A 19,914-nucleotide genomic window follows, 5' to 3' on the forward strand; every position below is an offset into this window, starting at 1 on the left:
ATTGGTTTGGCAGAAAAGGATACAGTCATAAACACATTGACACATCAACTCACTGAAAAGGACAGACACAATGAAGTGTTAGAATGTGAAGCAGTGAGTCTAAGAAAAGAACTTGAAAGGACAAAGACTCTGAATCTTAGATTTGCTAAAGGATCAGAAACGTTAGATGAAATCCTCAAAGTTCAGCGTTCACCCATTATAAAGACTGGGCTTGGTTTTCATGAAGGTGAATCTAGCTCACAAGGTAAGGAAAGAAACTCCAATGAAAAATCTGAGATGCTCCACAACGAAATAAAAAGTCAACCCCATCAACAACCAAGGAAAGAAATTCGTCAAAGAAAATCTTTTACTCCTAATTGTGGAAGTGATAGTCAGTTATTTCCTTCAAGGAATGATGTTGAATGTTTTATACGTCATAATTTTGGACATGTTGCAGCCAAATGCAAAAGTGGAATGGTTCAAAACCATCACACAGAAAGATCATCACATTCCAGGTACTTCAAGGGATATTGTTTTGCTTGCAATATGTTTGGTCACAAAACTATTGATTGCAATAAAAGGAATATGAAACATGTAAGACGTTATGCATGTAACAAGTTTGGACATAAAGTAAAGGAATGCAGGAGCAAAATTCGGACATCAAATCAAAAGGAGCATACATCATCACAATCCAAGGTATTGAAGAAGACGGAATTATTGTCAGAAAGATGTGGCATAGCTCCATTTGCAGACATAACAAACCCAAGGGAAGTTGAAAGTGTAAACCTTCAGTATTCCAATTTTCATATGCAACTATTATGAAGAGAAGTCGTGTATATACTCGAGTTAGATGCTACACAGTGGTGTATATGGTGCTCTAAAGAAAGAGCAGCAGAACAGACTCAGGAAAAGAAGTCTGATATGGTTCAATCATGGTATGTGTTGGTTGGCACAGGTTCAGGGGGAGCATATGCTTCTAATAATGCATTGTTGGCATTATCTTAGAAGATCTTGATACAAATCCACATAGTTGTTTTGATTTAGGTGACTCCTTTGATGATGGAAATATACAGGTTGTTGATCCTGATGCTGCTGATGGTGAAGATCATATGGTGTATGATAGTTGCTGATGACTATCGTGATCTTGTTTAGGTCGGTTGTCCTTGTTATAAATGTCATGTATATCATTTGATGTAAAGGTCATGAAAAGACCTAATTTGTAACCCCACTATGCATGGGATGGCTGATGTAATATTTCTTGTTTTGACATGTATAAACAAATGGTATATCCCCACTTGTTTGGGTGGATGAGTCAAATTTGGTATATCCCCACTTGGTTGGGAGATGGATGTATGTATGAGTCATTGGTGATAGGAAGGTCATACTCACTTAGTTGAGTTGTAGAGTCATGTTATTCTTTTGAAAAATATTTTTGCAGACTATGCATGTGCTCAGGGGGAGCATGGATGGATTGGTACATTTTAGCATGTACAAAAGGGGAGCTCAATCAAAGATTTCCTCATGTACTCGGGGGGAGTATGGACAACATAATGTATATCAAAGGGAGAGAATATGTTGGTCCGCCCTTTGCCCTTGATGTCAAAGGGGGAGAGTGAATTGGTGTTGTTGTTGCTATCAAGTCCAAAGGGGGAGATTGTTGGCATTATGATACAGGTGTTGTCCTTGATGGCAACTCACTCAGATGTCAGATCATAGTGTAGTAGGTCAATAGCAAAGAATTAATGATCAGAGAGAGGTATACACAGGTTCATTTTGACAAAGGAGCATATACACGCGAGTTAATAGACCAAAGAAGCGTATAACGTACGCACACACTTTCACAGAAGGAAAGGCGCGTATATCTTGGAAAACTAAGTTTTGGTCCGAGGTATTTGGTCCATGATACTTTGATCCATGGTATTGGTCCAAGGTATCTAGTCCGAGGCATTGACCCCAGGTATTTGGTCCAAGGTATTGGTCCTAAGTGGTTTTGGTCCATGGTATTGAGAAAGGCCTAAAACTATAAAAGGAGAAGAAGATCATTAGGCCAAGGGTGCAAGTATTGAATAGCTGATGAAGTGTGAGATCCATCATGTAGGTTATGGGTTTGTGATGCTTTGCTAAGGATGCACCTATGTGGCAAATGAAGGTTGATGGACCCGGGATCATGAAAACTAAACTGCATTATCATTATATGGTATGAATAGTTCAGATCTGAATACTGACGTATGTTTTATCCTTTATATATGATGATCTGGGTATGTCTGAAGTAGAAAATTGCAGCGAAGGTATAAGTAATTATTTTCAGATCTGTACGCTGGTTCCCTTTGGTAAAAGGGCGTATACATGCTGGTTCGACACAACCAAGTAGCATATACCTTATGAACTTGATGGTTGAAGTATCAGTTGCTTCTGATTGCTATTACAAAGATCTGGGTTCTGCTCTGTGTTCTGGTGACTGTGTTTTGTTGACTGTGTTCTGAAAGTTCAGATAGATTGAGTGATTCAGTTGTGGGTGATTCAGAGAATGATGATTGGTTAATGCAATGGTTATATTGCAGTGGTGATTGATTTTGAGCTTCAATGTTGTTGATGGGTCCAGTATGAAAATTGGATGAAATGTGGCCTTCAGATTATGGTGTTGTGTTCTAGGAGTATCCAGTATGAAAATTTATGAAACGTGGTCCCTGGAGGAAGAGAGAAGGTCGTAGCCTTCTGTAGGCCGACGCCTATGTACTAGTAAATATATCGACTAGTATAAGAGCGAGGGGGTTGTAGCTCCCTTCCAGTAGAAGCTGGAGAACGAGAGAAGGTTGTAGCCTTCTACAGGTGGGTGCTTGCGTACTGGTATGAGTCTGCACCAGTACAACATTGTAAACAGGTTTTTCTTATATTAAAGGAAGACAGCAACAGGTGGTTTTTGTCTCGCATTGGTTTCCACCTTATATCTTGGTGTTCGTGTGTGTGTTGATCTGTTCTGTTTTTACTGCACCTGGTTACTGTTTATATGGTTAATGAAGCTCTGATGCACTAATTAAAGATCAACATATGATGAATTAACTGAATCATAAGTTTGCTGGATATACACTAGTTGCATTAAACACAGTTGCGTGTACACGCGAGTTCCCTTAACTGAAGTAGCGCATATGAATCTGATTATGGAAATGAAAAAGTTATTGATTTTATAACACTGATTCACCCCCCCCTCCCCCCCCCCAACCCCCCGCTCTCAGTATTATTTCCGACACCAAATAGATGTCAACCTTAGTATATGAACAATTAATCCAATAACAACTAAAGTGTTTACAATTAGCCAATGATTCTTGATAGACAACAAGATTACTAACGCTCTTAATTAGAAAGCCCTTAAAATATGTCAATACTACTCATATGTCAATCATTTAAAAGATGTTCAACTGGATTGTTAAGGACTTGGGATCTTGATGCCAATGCAGAATTATTATTCACAACAGAGGTTAATGATGACATAAATGAGAGCACAATTTACCAAGGTTCCTATGATAAAAACTATTAGTTTCCAAAAGACAAGTGATGGAAATTAGATGCCAATATCCAATGAGCTCTTAGACTTATTCTCTTAGGAAATCAATCTTATTAGATTATGAGATGAATGTGCTTTTAAAGAGTGAACCTGTTAATGCAAAACTTGAAACCTTTTGAGATCACACAAGGCAAGAATGTGTTAATATCTTTGAGACAATAGAAGCAATGTGACAATAACCCAACAATAAGCTCAGTTTAATGCTAGCTGCCCCTTCCACGATATGCAATTATTGTCAACTTAACATGACCCAATGATAGCCTTTATGTCACTTATTCTCCAATGTTATAACGATAGTGGATAAGTTTTTTATGACAACAAAAAGTTAGACTTAGTTAGAGCACCTTTAATATGTAAAGAGGACGTGCATGTTTATTTAGAAGGCAAAATGAAGCAACCCACTATCAAACTACTTTGCAAAAACCAAAATCTCCAATGAGTTAGGCTTTCCTATATTACCACTGTCATATATTAGATTCAAGCATGCATTCCCAAAAAGAGATGACAGTCATCAAAATATACGAAATTTCCGGCAACAAAAAATGTACAATTTATCCAACCGATGTATCAACGCTTTTAACAAGTTATGAGTTGAATTGAGGCTATTTAGCTTTGTTTAACATCACGATTATCAAAAGATCAGAAAAATGCAAACAATCAATGTTGGAGAGTTTAGGAGACAAACCAATGGCCCTAAGCGAAGCAGAGATCTTTCCCAACATTCCTTCAGTGGTTAGGCACACTGAAAACGCAAGATTTCACCCAAATACTCTGGAACGACACCAATTGTTAGCTTCAGGGAATTCACTGATACCCACAAAGATGAATGAGGAAAGGGAAGGGTAAGGATGAGGGGTTGTAAGGCAAAATAGGCTTGAGTTATGGAAGAAAAGCTACAACAGAGGAAGATAACTCCACGAAGGAGGTTTGGACTCTGGAGGATGGCTGAGGAGGGCTTGAGGCTTCAAGAGCCACAACATGAGGAAGAATGGCCAGGAGAGCTCATGACATAGCTTGAAGAGGCTAGATGGAGGGTAGGAAAGCCAGGAGAAGGCCCAACGAGAGGGAGATTAGGGATACTGTGAGGGGATTAGGCCAGTTCAAGTTTGTTGCAGGGGTAATGGGGCAACAGAGAGGAGTAAGGCTACAGTAGGCATGAGGGGAGGAATAAGGGTTGCCATGAGGGGATAAAGGAAGGAGGAGGGGAGTTGAGGTTAGAAGAGGTAGGAAGGAAGGGAAGCGAGGAAGAAGGAGATTGCGACAGGCTTGGAGGAGGGGAAGAAGGGATGCTACAAGGAAGGAAGGGACAACGGATGGGCTGAAAGGGTGAAGACAGGCTTGCGGCCTAGGGTTGCAAGGGTGAGGACTAAGCCACAAGGGGCCACGGCTAGGAAAACTCAACCTAGGAAGCTCCAAAAATTTTCGAACCCTTGCACGAATTTTAATTTTGCTTCAGACTTCCAAAATTTGCCAAAAGTGCCACAAAAAATTCTCTTGCAGGTTGACGCCTTCTCCTTGGGCTTAAACATTGATCTTGGAAGAGAAATAGATGGTGGATCTTGCCTTCCTAGCCCTAGATCCAATTCTAGAAAGCCTCACGAAAATATTCCAAGGACTGAAACCCTTGAAACCCTTGAAATTCTTCAGATCTAGCTAGAAGCTTACCTGCACAAATAAAATTACAAGGGCCCAACAACCCCAGTATATACAAAAATTTAAAATTAATCCCAAAACCCCAGCTACAAAACAAGGGTTAGAAAATAAAAGTAATTTGCAAGTATATTATACAAATTATATTTATTAAATATACAATTGTACAATTTTAGAGAAATTTTGAGTAATTGATTTTTTGTAAATCCTTGATAATGGCTAGATGTATTTTCAAATGATAGATGCAAAACCCACATCCTTAGCAAAGTTAGAAGACCATAAAAAATTTAAAATCCAAACATAGTCAGCGTTTGTCCAAAGTTTGTGAACTTGGAGTTCAAGGGTTGGGGAACTTGCAAACACTATATATTTTCTGAAGAACAAATCGTTAGAACACCGTGTGAATTAGATCACTTAAGATAAGGCCACAACTTACCAATAGAATCCTCCTATCACCTACAATGAAATGACGATCAAAATATTTATAAAGCACAATATAGGAATACCCATACCCAACACACCACAAATCATCAAATTAGAGACACCATGAACTGCACCACAAAGTCTATTATGATTATTGCAATGTTCGCAGTGGGATAATAATTTACATCAGTTTTTTAGAGTTACATAAGCCAAAACCAAATGGCTTGAGACACAAATGACTCAATTTATAGACAAATCCTCCAAGTGGAAAAATAACGGCTAGTTCGCTTGATCCCCGTCAAAATAATCTCAACCATCGAAAAATATTTGATCATCTTTTAATCTCCATTGTTGAAAATATTTATTTTCGAGGAATTTTCGAATTACTCAGTTAACCTATTTTTTATTAGCTCAAAATTAACTATTTGGAGCTAATTTCCTCAAAAATTGACTTTGACTTAACCACCATGGTCCAAGGGTCTTGAAATCTCCAATATTCCTTTGGTGGGGGACCTCCAAAATTTAATTTCTTCACGACCCACGAATTTTTCCCCTTGGAGAATTTAATTTTTCTAATAACTTAATTTTGACTCTAAATATTTAAATTTATGGCTTAGGATTTTAATTTATTTTTGCCAGAAAATTTAATTAATTGAGACTTGAGGAGATTAATCATTTTTCCACCTTCTAATATTTTAGACATGGTGTTTAAGTATGAAGCAATGTGGAAAAAGTCGAAGTCGGGATTAAATCGGCAAGGGTCCAAAAGTTGAAAAAGTCGTTAAAGTCGGGAGTTTTTCGAAAAAGTCGGCAAAATTAAAAAAAATACAAAAATATTCATTTTTTAAAAAATCCGGACTTTTTCAATAAAATCCCGATTTTTTCAAACAAAAAAAAAAAATCATTAAAAAAATACCACGATTTTTTGGAAAAAGTCCCGATTTAATCCCGACTTTTTCGATTTAATCCCGATTTTTTCGACTGGGAAAAAATCGGCAAAAAATCGGCCGATTTAATCGGCCAGCCAAAAAAATCGAAAAATCGGGATTTAATCCCGATTTTTTCCCGACTTTTTCCACACTGATATGAAGAACCATGCACTAAAATATTTTTTACATGAGATTTTACATATTTCAACCCTCAAAGTGGGAATGCTTGTTCATTATAGACCCTCAAAATACACATCCAATTTTGTGACACAATATGATCTAGTAGACCAAGTGACTTGTAATAAAATTGTTATTTTTAGTTAACAATGATATGTTCTATGCTTAGCACAATTACTTCAATGTTCCTTAAGCAACCCAATAGCAATTTCCAATTTAGATTTTCAGTGAAAATCACATTAACCATTAATCACATTGACAATAAAAGTAGATAGAACATGAAAGAAAATGCAGAAGACAAGCCAAGACAAGAGGACACCAGATTTGGCGGATGCGAAGGGAAAACCTCAATTGGGGAAAACCCTCTAATCAATTCTTCTTATTATTATATCAAAATGTTCAGCAGAGAGAGAGAGTACAATAGTCAAATTGACTTGCCCAATTCAAAGTCAAAACAACCTTGTCAATTTTCTGTAGTCAACTGCAGTCAAACTTCAACGCTAACCAAAAATTCAACATTGGTCAAAACAACAATAAATTATCCTCAAAACAACTCAGCCTTCCCCAGTCAAAGAGGTCAAAGTTAGCCCAAAACAACTCAATCAAAGTTAGTCAAAGGAGAGAAAACTGCTGTAATTTTCTATAGTCAAACTGCCCAGATTCCCTTGATTTATGTGCCTAGAAATATGGCCTAAATGGACAAAAAAGATCCTCCAAAAATTGCAGTCAAAGCTGGTCAACAAACCCTTGATCAACGTTGGTCAAACATGGTCTGCTTCCTGAAATTTTCGGTCCTACAACTCAGCCCAGAAAACTTGTCCTTTTTGCCACACGTGTTTGAGAGAAGTGCTGCCCAATACCTGTACGAAGCAATGAGAGAAGGAGAGAGAAGAATGTGTGAGTGATGATGATGCCAAATGAGGTGTGAGGTCACTTGTATTTATATAATTTGTTGAAGGCAAGGAGTCACGTCCACTGGGATTCTTGAGCGTACATGTTGATGTGGCCGACCTGAACAATTTACACATATGTGGGCATAAATTCAAAATCACACTTTCTGCTTGTCCAAATTGGATGATCTTTATGTCAATTTTGCTCATATCAAAAAGAGGAATTTAATGCGATCATCATCTCCATCAAATGAGTTGCCCCAAGATGGAATTTGGCCCTAGTTGCCAATTTTAACAAAAACAATTTAGCCAATTAGCTTAAATTATTTCCAAATCACTTTTATAGAAGACTCGGGTGAGGCTGGAAGGAAAAACTTTGCCGATCCTCCGTGATTAGAAACACAAATGAATCAGTGAGATGAAAAACCTTGTAGTATGAAATCTGTCACCGAAATAATAGGCTTCCCTAGGTTGTTACATACATACATGGTCTTACTAGCATCACTTACATTATAAATTTTGCAGAATGGGTTTACAATGATTCAAAGAGTGGATGGTTGATGATCCCGATCCTTTGAAAATATGGTACAATTGATTCCTTGGAACTTTGACAAAATGTGTGCAACAATATAGATATCCTATTTAATGTTGCTTGCTCACCTTATTACCATGCTATGTGGGATTGTGTTATAGCTATAGGAAATGGCTGCAAAGGCCCTACTATGCATGACTCGAGCTCTTTTGCAAAAGGAGATTTCTTCCATTGATGAGTATATGGCCGAGTATAAAGAGTCATGGCTCAAAACAGGTTGTTCAATCATGTTAGATGGATGGACCAATGGAAAGAACCACACTATGATTAATTTCCTTATTTCTTGCCCTCAAGGAACCATGTTTTTGAGATCAGTGGATGCATCTGATAAGGTGAAAGATGCAACCCTTTTATTTGAGCTTTTGGATGACATTATTAAGGAAGTGGGGGAGCAGAATGTTGTGTAGGTCATCACAGATAATGCCTCAAACTATGTTTTCGCTGGAAAGATGCTCGAGTCCAAATATAAGATCATATTTTGGACTCCATATGCTGATCTCATGCTTGAGGACATAGGCAAAGTGGAGTGGGTAAAAAGCACTGTAGAGCATGCCAAGTGCATTACAAAATACATTTGCAACCACTCATAGGTATTGAGCCTAATGAGAAAACACACTGGGGCAAAGAGCTTGTTAGGCCTGCAATTACGAGATTTGCAACTCACTTCCTCACGTCGCAATGTCTCAATTCTCATTAAAAAAACTTGCAGAAAATGTTTTCTTCTGATGATTGGACTTCATCTCGGTGGTGTCATAGTCAAGATGGAAAAGACACCAAAATGAAATTTTTTGATAATTACTTTTGGAAAAGGTCTACAGAGCTTGTGAAAAATACCAACCCCCCTTGTTAAGGTGCTACGAATGGTTTATGGGGAAAAATTGGCCATGGGCTACATTTATGAGGCTATGGATCAGGCAAAGGAGCATATACGGGCAACCTACAAGGATAAGTAGCTAAATATGGGCGTATATGGGAGATCATTGATAACAGATGGAACAATCAACTCCATCGTCGTAGACATGCAACTCGGTATTTTTTGAACCCAAAGTATCATTATAAAGCTCGACTAAGAGACATGCAGGTTGGGGAGGTCAAAGATGGATTGTATGATTGCTTGGAGCGCATGGTCCCTAACCATGCAAACTAGTTGGAAATACATAGAAAACTTAGTCTTTTCAGTATGGCAGCAGGTACCTTTGGCAAAAACTTGGCAAAGATGGCAAGAGATGTGGATCAACCAGGTAAGCAATTCCAATTTGTTTTCTTTTTAAAGTTCAATTGTTTACAAATGTACAATTCAAATTGTCTATAAATACTTGTAAATAAGTAATGAAATGAACTAAGTTACTAATTAATGTCTTTTTCTTTGCAGCGCATTGGTGGGAGTCATTTGGAAGCCAATGTTCTCAAGTGCAAAAATTTGCAGTTAGAGTCCTCAACTAAATGTTGAAATTTCTAAGTTTGACACGTTAGAAATCCCTACTGCATTATCTGGTTTAATTTCTCCTACTTGTTTATTCCATTAACAAGTTATTATAAATATAAATACTGAAATAAACACAAAGGCAACCTTAACTCATATATAGATCAGCAACTGAATTAACTGAGACAAACACACAAGGGACACCGTTATTTCTGGACAATCGTCCCCGGAAAAGCGCAATGCGGGAAAACCGGTGCAACGGGTATGAGGGTTTTATTGTTATGCAGTTTCTGAACATGATCAGGGTGCCAGAAATGGCTCACCCAACAGAGCATGCCCTCGGCAGTGGTACCTCTCCTTGGAGACAGATATTCTGGTTGATCAATCACCAGATGAACAATCCCACAACAACTACGGTAGCTCCTTAGTTGGACAACGAAAGCTGCTCCAAGCTTCTCTATTGCTCCGCGTCACTCTGCAAGGATTGCGTCACCCTTCCCAGCTCACCAACACTCATTCTGTGCCACAAAAACTTTCTCGATGCTGCCTCTTGGCCCTACGTCAGCTCTGCTAGCCTCGCGCAGCTACTGATGCCTTTGTGTCAGCCTCTTGGCTCTCTCCGTAAGCCCTCTGGCCCTCTGCATCACCCATGCTAGCCTCCTCAGCCTCTGCGTAAGCTCCAGCTTCCTCTGCGTCAACCTTCCCAAGCTCTGTGCTGACTCCCTGGCACTGTCTCTGCCTCTTTGCTATGTATGCTCGACCTCGTGCCGAACTGCCCCTCGTTGCAACAGATCACTGGTTTGATTCTCTCAGCAAACCCCGCTCCAAAAAATTGGACTAACTGATCAATTTGGTGTATCTCCAGCTGACCCTCAAGCCTCCTCTTATACTTTTTTTGTTGAGTCTTCAATGGCCGAAATTAAGTCCCTAATCAATGGCTAAGATTAGATTTGGCTTGATCTATGTCATTTAGGACATTCTCACCCAATTTTATATTAATACCCATTAATATTTTAATTTTCCTAAGTTTAGACTTAGGAACGTCATTAAAAATATTAATTATTTTAATATCTCTCTAATCGGGTGGAATTTCCCCAAATGATTTCTGGGCCTTAGAGATTTTATGTGGGTTAGCCTCTCCACCAACTTTCATGGCTAGACCACATCTGATGCTACCACAAATCAACACTCCCTCTTAGTGAGGAATGTGCTCTAGTAATGCTTCACCATGGAAACATCACACTAATCCTCTACACCGGTACCTGTGCTAATGCTTGGCCTGTTGCCTCACACCATTTGCACTATTGCTTCCTGTACTGCTGCCCATGACACTGCCACTACCATTGCTACATCTGTATTGCAACTCCCTCTCAATATGTTGCCCATGCTGCCCCTAGCACTACCACTGCTAACTGTTGCACTGCAACTCAGTTACCGAGAAGTGGGTAACTAACTTCTCCCAAAATCACTGACATCCCAGTCAGTTTGGAAGTTTCGTGAAACTAAAGCTGCCTCTGTTGCTATTCTGTGCTCCCTCTGCTGCTACTGCATACAACTCTATGCCTCTCGCACTGCTGCAACCTCCACTACACTGCCTCAGATTTCTGCATCCAAGCATTGCCTCGCTGCTCCACTACACTTTTCTCCACTCGACCCCTGTCATTTTGCTACTGTCGTTAAGGGCTCCCATAGCCGGATGTGATCCAAGAGGATGGGCACCTCAAGCATCCTGCCCCAATCTGTAGTCCTTTCAAACTACAGCTCTAGATCACCACACTTCCCTCCTAGAGATTTGGTTTCCATCTCTGAAAAATGAATGTCGAACTGGTTCTCTTCTCCCTCATTTGCTGCTGCCCCAACAAAACTCGAACCTGGATTTCTTTGGCACTAGAAATCCTCTAAGGAACAAGCTCCTCTAGACTCCCTTTGAGTCTTGATTTTCTTCATGGAAATCCTCCGACCAAATGTCGAATCACACCTCTCCAATCCTCCTTTGCCACTGCAACCCGGACCTAGATTTCATGGCTAGAAATCCGTCGAGGTAATGATTCCCTCTACCTTGGTTCTGTTTCCATAGATACTGTTATGTATTGACAGAAACAGCATCCCACCAGCTCCTCAAATCACAATTTGCCCACAACTCCCCAAGCCCCGGCAACTGAAGAAACTAAGCCCTTCAGGATCTGCACAATCCCGACAAACGCTGAATCTCCTCCTGCTAGCCACAATGTCGATCCTTCCTCGCTGAGAAAGATGATCAGGCACTGCCTAGGTCTGATTTGCCCCTCTCTGCCTCTATGCTGGCCCTCCTTCTGGCTCGAAATGATGACCCAAGCTTTGTGTCACTTCTTCTCTTGTTGCTTCTGCTCTGGAACAACATTGTCTCTTGGGATAGTTGCTACTACTGCAAATTTCAGATTTCTGTTGGTGCCTTTAGTCCTCCTATGATCTGTAATGCTCTGATACCATGTTGAAATTTCTAAGTCTAACACATTAGAAATCCCTACTGCATCATCTGGTTTAATTTCTCCTACTTGTTTATTCCATTAAGAAGTTATTTATAAATATAAATATTGAAATAGACACAAATGAAACCTTAACTCATATACAGAGCAACAACTGAAATAACTGTGACAAACACACAAGGGACATCGTTATTTTTGGACAATCATCCCCAGAAAAACCCAATGCGAGAAAACTGTTGCAGCAGATATGAGGGTTTTATTATTATGCAGTTTCTGAATACAACTAGGGTGCCAAAAATGACTCACCCAACAGAGAATGCCCTCAGCAGTAGTGCCTCTCCTCGGAGACAGATATTCCTGCTGATTGATCACCGGATGAACAATCCCACAACAACTACGGCAGCTCCTTAGCTGGACAACAAAAGTTGCTCCAAGCTTCTCTACTGGTTTGCGTCACTCTACAGGGATTGCGTCACCCTTCCCAGCTCACCAACACTCATTCTGCCCCACGAAAAATCTCCTGGAGCTACCTCTTGGCCCTTCGTCAGCCCTGCTAGCCTCTGCGCAACTATTGATGCCTCTGTGTCAACCTCTTGGCTCTCTGCGTCACCCACGCTGGCCTCCTCAGCCTCTGCGTCAGCCTTCCCAGGCTCTTCGCTGACTCTCTGGCACTGTCTCTACCTCTCTGCTATGTATTCTCGACCTCGTGTCGAACTGTCCCTCATTGCAACAAATCATTGGTTCGATTCTCTCAACAAACCCGCTCTAGAAAATCAAGCTCACTGATCAATTTGGTGTATCTCCAACTGACCCTCAAGCCTCCTCTTATACTTTTTCTTGTTGAGTCTTCAACGGCCGAGATTAAGTCCCTAATCAATGGCTAAGATTAGATTTGGCTTGATCCTTGTCATTTAGAACATTCTCACCCATTTTTATATTAATACCTATTATTATTTTAATTTTCCTAAGTTTAGACTTAGGAAACTCATTAAAAATATTAATTATTTTAATATCTCTCCAATCGGGTGGAATTTCCCTAAACGATTTATGGGTCTTGGAGATCTTATGTGCCTTAGCCTCTCCACCAACTTTCATGGCTATAGCACATCTGATGCTTCCACAAATCAACACCAAACTTGTAGTGCTTCAGGTTGCGAGCGCAATTGGTTTGTTTTTGAGCACATACACATGAAGAAGAGAAATCGTTTGGAACAAAATTTCTAAATGATCTTCTGTTCGTGCAATACAACATTCGACTAAGGCACAACCAAATGATGAACAAAAGACTTGATTTAGATCCCATTATGTTGGATGATATTGATTCAACATTAGAATGGGTGGAGGAGACTGAAGATCCTGAGTTTGATGTTGATTTTGATATTGACATGTCATTAGCGGGGGGGATGAAACATATTTGGTAGCGGTAGCGCCATTGGAACTATAATTAGTAGCCACATCAAGCAGAGGCAAACAACCAATGGAAGGCACTAGTCAACCCGAGCAACTCGTGCTTCCATTAGGTCCACTTCTATTGTTATTGGTGGGAGTGCTATTGTTGAGGTTGTAGATGAGGATGAGGCATCCTCAGACTTTGATCCAGATGGTGTTTATGTAGCTTTTGTTGATGATCCTGTGTCTAGTAGTGGTGGTGAATTTGATTATGATGAGGAGTGATCATGTTGATCATTGATATGTACTAGTAGACTTGTAGTCTTGTAGTAAGCCAATGGCCCCATAGTTCGTAGCATTGTTTTGGACTTTATAGGCCATTTAGAGCCTCACTGCTTACGTATTTTGTCAATGAAATGTATTGCACTTAGTGCCATTTTGATATATTCACCTTTATATGGTATATAGATGAGCAAACTTAGAATGTTTTGTCTCTATTGGTTTGGAATCATGGTTTTAAATCTTAAAATATTTTTTTCATAAAAATTAATTATTCCATGTATTTTTTTTTTTAAATTTGTTCATTGAGATTTGACCATTCCCGACTTGACCGGTTCCGGTTTGAAACCTAGTTTATTAGGTGGATCGGTCTGGTCATCAGTTCCGATTTTTAAAACTATGATGGGTGCCCATCAAGGCAGTGAGTTACCACCCACCAGGGGAATGATGGTAGTGCCCTAAAGGCTAAAACCAAGCAACATGGAAATGAAGATAAAAGATTGGTCATTGTTGAGAAAATCCATTTAGGGCAGCTATTAGGGTTTTATTATCTAGTTTCTCTATTACTTGAAAGTTATTTGTGATGATATTATTTTTCTTCTTATGTTCTTATCATCACATAAATTCCAATACAATGAAGATCACAAACACACAGAAAGAACACCAGAGATAGGTTTTAAGCCAGGGAAAAATCCCTCTTCTAGGGGAAAACCTAGAAAATTCTCTTCTTCTAGAATCAACTTCAAAGGAGACTTACAAGACCAAGACGATATCCCTGCTTCCACCAAGATCCTAGCCAACCAACTTTTCTTCAATCTACAATTCAAGATAAAATTTCCAAAGAGCAACGAGGTAATGTTTTCCCAAGACAAAGGACCCTCAAACTTCAAGAACAAACTACTTCTCTATATGAGATTTTCGATCCTGAGGTAACTCTAGCAGCCTCAGATTTTTCACATGAGTGAGCTGTAAGAGGCAAAATTTAGACCTCTGACTTCTATAAGAGACTCTCCCTTTCTTCGCTAGACTAATACTTGATTTCTAGAGCCTCTGCACTACCTTTCTAACCGCAGATCAGATCATGATGTGTATGCTTGAGTGAGTGCTTCAAATGAAGTTCGATGTCCTTTATTTATATCCTTTCTCATGGCTCTTCAAGCCTACATTAGGTCGACTTGTGGAAGGTTGGCCGACATGGCCTTAGGAGCAAATAGACATTTCTAGAATTCATGATAAATATTTTCGTGTTGATAGAAATGCCCAAAAGGGTCTTTTACATAATGACATGGACCATGACACATGACAAAAACCTAGAAGCACTCAATGGGCGCTTTGACCTAGCAATCAATAACGTGAGCATGAAACCCATGCTATAAAATATTTTTCTTTTTGATCTTTACAATATTTTCTTTCCTTCTTTTGACAATTACATAATGTCATGAGCCAAATAACAAATATGAAGACCGATACTAGTTACATTTTCAACACTCCCTCTTAACTAGGGAGGTATTCACAATTGTTCAATTTGTACAACGACAATACTAACTTTGAAAAGTTTTTATAAGAAGAGTATCATAAACACCATTTGCAATGCAAGAGATCTAGATGCCATCTAGGCTAACTGCTAAGGTATCAACCCATTTAGATACCATCTAGGCTACATGCCAAGGTACCAACCCAACAGGGATCCAAGTGTCATCTAGGCTACCTGCCAAGACACCAAACCTAGAAGGTTCTAGATATCATCTAGGTTACTTGCCAAGATACCAACTCAACAAGAATCCAGGTGTCATCTAGGCTACTTGCCAAGACAACTCAACAAGGATCCAGGTGTCATCTAGGTTACCTGCCAAGACACCAAATTAAGGATCCAGGTGTCATCTAAGCTACCTGACAGCATACCAATAGGGATGTAGGTAGCATCTAGGCCATTTGTCAATGTACCAACCCTAAGTACCATCATATGGGCTAATTAGCCTAAGGTACAACATCTCTTCATCATGATTTGGTCGGAGCCTTATCCTTATGGTATTAGATTAGTACAAATTCGTCATCATCAAGGTCAAACTTTTAGGAACATCTATATGCTTACTCGTTCCCCCTTCCCTCCTCATGGTCTTTGCTAGACATATGATTGTTAGTCCTAGACTAGTGCATGACACATGAAGTAGATAATCATGTCCATCATCACTCTCCCTCAACTAGGGAGGATATACACATTCCTTCACACACAAAGGGAATATATCCAATCTCCCTTTCAACTAAGGAGTTGTGTCCAACGTCAACTGCTTTGTTCTTTCAGTGGAGATCATAATAGTAGTAGCTACATAGGCTCTTGCTTTAGCATCGTCATGTAATCAAAGAACTTCAACCTTCCGGAATATCATGGAGCCATCCTCTAAGACTTGTGACAGGGTTCAGGTTATCAATCTTGTACATCACTTTTGTCTTGTCATTATAATGATATTTTTCAAATTTCACGCTGATCATAACTTCTTTATGAAACTGATCTTCTTCAGGTTATCTTCATCTTCTTGTATTGGTTCTTTTTAATCCCAAGACAAACACATCTTATCTTCAAATAAGTTGAGCTTGCCTCAACATTCCTTATATATATTCCTTATCATGATGACCTTTTCATCAAAACATCAACGTCCTTATGATCCACACGAATCTTACTTCATGCATCAAAGTACCCAAGGATCGAGCTTGATTACCAAGCTGTAATATCTTTCTCAGAGTGGTCAAAGTTAACTTCTTTTCTTGTGGAGACTATACTTGATGTTGATCAATATTGTTATATTCATGCAATTAAGCATAATCATAATCAATTCTTGCTTCATGATTCAACGCATTATTTTCAAGCAATCAACAAGCATGAGTGTGCTTTGATTTGATCTTTCATTCTTCTCATCTTGATTTCTTTACTGTGTCCCTGCAATGTTTACTGACAAGTACAACCATACAAAATATAAAAGGACAATAACATGAAGTTGAATTTATCAATCTACAGTTACAATTGAAAAAAGTGTGCATATAGGGTCTTTGGTTGCAAACCTTATATATCTTATGACCTAACCCTTATTAGGGTTTTTATCATTGAATGGAAACTTCTACACCTAGGGTTTTGAAATTCAAGCCCTAGGTTTCACTTTTACATCAACCCTTGTTAGAGTTTTACTACATATCCTTGATTCTATCTACAATCACCAGAGATCAAGAGCTAGGGCTTCATAACAAATAAATTGGATTTAGGGTTTAGTACATACCATAGAACCCTTACTTAAAAAATTTATTAGGGTTTCAAGATACTTTAGCAAACAAACATTAGAAAACCCTAGATATTATACCCAAGAACTAGGAATTCATTGAGTTAATTAGGGTTAGTGTTTTTGTCTTTTAAAGTTTACTTCTATTTAGGGTTCAAAAACCCTAAATATCAACAAACCTTAAACTCTCTATAAAATAATCTCAAAACCTCATAAATGTTAAGTTTGGTAGCCAAGAGAATTTCCCTAATAAAGAAATATTAAATTGGGATCAAAAGAAATTGCTCTTAGCTATGTCGATTTAAAATTGATTAGAGGGAAATCATTTTTAATTTGAAAAATTCAAATCTAAAGTCGGCCTGCCTTATTCGATTTGTCAATCTACTATAAAAAGGGTAATCCCCCAAGTATTTCGTGTGGTGGATAACACATATCTTGTTTTGAGTTTTTTCAAATGCTTCTCATCTGTGCACTTCGAAAGGGTCAAGGTTTGGGTATTCGACAAGGGTTGTAATTTGAAATACAACAGGGCTATGCTTTTGTCAGCAGACTATATTTTCGCATATGCTACAAGACCATACTTTGTACAACACTGTACTCTCACCATTGTGAATCTCACTAGTTGATTGGTCATCAGTTATGAAGTTTTTCATTTCTGGCATGGACTGCTTGTCTCTGTAAACTGAACTATGATACAATGAAATGGCTCGTTGATTATCATTCACAGTAACTCAATTCTTTGTATAAATTCTGATGCCTTGAAACTGTTGGAAATACTGAGAGGGGGGGGGTGACGAGGGGGGGGGGGTGAATCAATATTTCTTTTCAATTGTTATTTTTACCAGTTAAATCATTTGTACTTAGAACACAAAATGAATAATAGGAATAAATTCTTTTATTAATATAATCTTTACAATAAATCAGCTACGATATATATATATATATATATATATATAGGGTTCCAACCCTTGATGAAGAAACTGATCTTCAATCTCACAGGCTCCAACCTGTTGCCAAGCACCAACTTGGACTTTTTGTGAAGCTCCAACCTCTAGGGCACCAACCTTGTCTTGTCAAGGCACCAACCTTGGGTTTAGGAACACCAACTCCAAGGACACCAATCCTTCCAATTTTGAGGCACCAACCCCAAGGGCTCCAACCCTATCTTGTCAAGGCACCAAGTTCCAACCTTGTTTGTTCGAGGCTCCAACCTTTAGGGCACCAACCCTCTGGGCTCCAACCCACTGCTAATTTTGTTTATATGAAGGAGTCTTCACAACTCTTCATATTGCCCACACAGAGTCTGCAAAGTTACCTCATGATGATTTCAAATAGCCATCACGATCTCCAATAATGTCTCCAAGATCTACTGATGCTTTTCAACAAGATATCTTTGATAAGTTGCGCTAAGCCTCAATGTCTGCACAAAAAAAAAAAAAAATTCTCTGTTTTTCAACCCTCTATTCTTACTGTTGCGGTAACTGTTTCGGGAGTGACTGCTTCTTATTGTCACGATATCTTACTTCCAAGAAACAAACTCACAAACACTTCAATGCTGGTGCTGTCTACTACTCCCTTCAAACGATGACAGATGAAACTTTATTTCCTTTCACAGAACTGTTCTTCAAATTGCGTTTTGTACTTCTTCCATAAATTAATTTATCATAGGTCTGAGCCTTTCAAAGATTAACCCAATCAACAGAATGTTTTTAACTTCGTCTTCCGCTGGACCTTCGGCTTCCCCTGTGCTCACTCGACCTTCGGCTTTCTTTCTACTGTTCCTTCGGCTTCCTCTCTACTGTTCCTTCAGCTTCCTCTGTCTCTTCAAGTTCACAAGCTGTGAACTTCTTTAGGCTCTATTTTTATGCTCGAGATAGATACTCAGAACTGAAGCGTTTCAACTTGTATATATGTGAGTTTTGCCAATAACCAAAAGACACGTTCGTTGGGAGGAGAGGCCGACTTATGAGTTTGCACATTAAAAGATTATATCGGAGAGGCCCTTTTTAATATTCATCCAAGGCTATACCCACATGGAGGTCATACATGGCACGTTATCACATTAATCGCAATTGTAACATTCATGAAAATCAGAGTTATTCCTTCAATCCCGCAATCACAACTTTCGGAGGTTTGCACATAACATAGTAGATTCCCCTACTGCTGACGGACTGGATGCGATATGATATTAAATAGTTGTTAATAAATCCGTCGGGTCCACGGCCTTATCGCAATCAACGGTTTGACATCCCTTAGAAACTAGCGATACCACATATGTGATATAGTATAAAGTCATGTTATAGTGTTGTAGTCGGGTCCGCAATAATATATCGCAATCAGAGGTTTTATTATGACTACCTTATAAGACTTGCGATATGGCAGATGCAATGTTATATTAGGGTTGTTACTATAACTTGTTCAGGTCGGCATGTATTATCATAATTGCAGTTTTAGTGTGACATTCCTTTAAGACTGGTGATACGACTTTTGACGAGGCGGACGCGATATTACATTAGGGCATGTTCTATTGGAGCAGTCGGGTCCGCAGCTCAAATCGCAATCGGGGAATTTGAGTGCTAATAGATAATAAAGCCGCTGATATAATTCCTCCGATAACACTGTTAACTTCTCCGTTATGGCTCCTCTTCTGATAGCTCTACTCCTCCGATGTTTTCTTCTTTACTCCTCTGATATCATTGTTGCTCTTTGTTCTTCCGAAACACTTACTCTTGAGCATATGCAATAACCTGCTTCCCTGATGGCTTCTGATGAACTCTTCCTCTTACTCTTGGGCTTCATGGCTTCTCCTCTTTACTTTTTCTCCTCTTCTGATGGCATCCGATATATTTCCTCCTCGGTTCCACTGTTTCTATTATGTCTGTGTTCA

At 39.1% G+C, this 19,914-nt stretch overlaps 1 protein-coding gene across 2 annotated transcripts in view; it reads left to right on the forward strand.

Annotated features, from left to right (window-relative positions):
- The window catches only part of LOC149239681 (zinc finger (CCCH type) helicase family protein), a 319,676-nt gene that overhangs the window by 266,634 nt on the left and 33,128 nt on the right, over window positions 1–19,914 (forward strand). The window lies entirely within an intron of this gene.

The sequence above is a fragment of the Pinus tabuliformis genome, chromosome 8, assembly GCF_031772625.1.
Source record: "Pinus tabuliformis cultivar Carrire ecotype Pingquan chromosome 8, CPIR1, whole genome shotgun sequence".
NCBI classification, from domain to species: Eukaryota; Viridiplantae; Streptophyta; class Pinopsida; order Pinales; family Pinaceae; genus Pinus; species Pinus tabuliformis.